The following is a 1,478-nucleotide window of genomic DNA, read 5'->3' on the forward strand; positions in this document are numbered from 1 at the left end:
ATGTCCATATGTAGCTTGGTTTGTCAGAGAGCACCATAAATTCCTTTTGTAAAGAAGATAGGTAACAATGAAAGCTGAAAGCTTGAGGTATATGCTATTTTTATTAACTTATTTAGATGCTGTGTTTATTAGCTTGAACGGTGATTTGGGTCCTTTAGGATCAATTTTTGGTTCCATAGTTGCCATTGTTAGAACGTTTTTCCAGATATAGCTGCTTATCTTCTACCTAATAACTTGATACAGCTAGGAAAAGGCTGGGAAGTTAACCAGAAACATGTTTCAAACTAGTCGAGCTGAAAAAATGTACCTCCTTATACTCCAAGTCTTTGATGTTAAAATCTTCATATGATAATGTTGTGCTACTTCTGTACTGAGCTACTAATGCGCTGTGTTGTATGAAATAAAGTAATCTCTACTCATATAGAGATGATGAACCGCTCTATACGTGTGTTGCCTATCATTGTGAAGCCATGAAGAGGTGAACAAGAAGCATAAGATTTTTTATAGCATGTATTTCTAAAAAGAAAAGCTGAAGAAAGTATTACATCAAACATAGGGATTGCACATGGATTATGATTTTCTACAAGACTAGCATAATTTTATTAAATCATATAGTAAAACTTTTATGGTTCTCCTTATGAAGTTACTAAAACTAAGGCCTTGGTTTGTAATACTTTTTTGTCTTTTTCAGCTGCTTTCCTATTAAAAAAATCTGATATGTAATGATTTTGATTTGTAAGGAAACACTTCTTGGAAAGCTGTATTCTGCAGGTGACTTCATCTATGGCTTCACAAATCATGACCGTAGGCAACCCAATTTTAAAGGAGCTTGTTTATCTCTGTGACTTTATTTCAGATTAAACAGCACAGTATAATGTTCCAAAAGAGACCCAAAACATAGAATCCTTTCAGGTCAAAGTCGATTTCCACTATTGGAAAAATTGCAATTAGGCCCTTTTGTTTAAAATCCACGAGATTTTTAAGTTTCTCAAGAATCATTTATCATTTATTGAAGTTTTCCATTAGTCTAAGTACTTGTATAATTTTAACTTTTCATATATGGACCCTTTTTTAGGACAAAGTTCCCTTGGGATATAGCGTGACATTTTTGCCATCATTTAGGCCCTCTTAGGGGAATGGTTGGTTTTAAAGGCCTTTTAATTGCGTTCTGCCAGCTGCTGCTTCATGACGACTCTAACCAATTTCTTCTATCAATGAGTTAAGGTGATGCGGACATCCAACCGTCCATGCCTATCCGAGGAGGAGCTGAAGATCGACGGCCGAGATCCCTTTATTTTATCTTATTTTATTAATTGTAATTTTTATTTAATTATGCATTTTTCTTTTTTTACCCTTACTTAAGAGATTTGTTTTATGTAAGCCCAATGGGCAAAATTGTCTTTTAGTTTCTTTTAAGGCCTATATATAGAGGCCTTTGCTCTTGTATTAGAAGATGATGGATTATTTAAAAAAAAAAA

General features: G+C 33.8%; 1 long non-coding RNA gene across 2 annotated transcripts in view; it reads left to right on the top strand.

Moving 5' to 3' along the window:
- The first annotated feature begins 234 nt into the window (after positions 1-234).
- LOC110114511 overlaps positions 235-1,478 on the top strand; it is a 6,254-nt gene continuing 5,010 nt past the window's right edge. Inside the window, exon 1 of one of the 2 annotated variants that reach the window (XR_002305244.2) lies at positions 235-303. This is a non-coding gene — a long non-coding RNA (uncharacterized LOC110114511). Of the gene's footprint in view, positions 304-828; positions 913-1,478 lie in introns of those variants that run through there. The other variant, XR_003701420.1, reaches the window with a different exon arrangement.

This window comes from Dendrobium catenatum, unplaced genomic scaffold (genome assembly GCF_001605985.2).
Source record: "Dendrobium catenatum unplaced genomic scaffold, ASM160598v2 fragScaff_scaffold_799, whole genome shotgun sequence".
In the NCBI taxonomy this organism is placed as follows: domain Eukaryota; kingdom Viridiplantae; phylum Streptophyta; class Magnoliopsida; order Asparagales; family Orchidaceae; genus Dendrobium; species Dendrobium catenatum.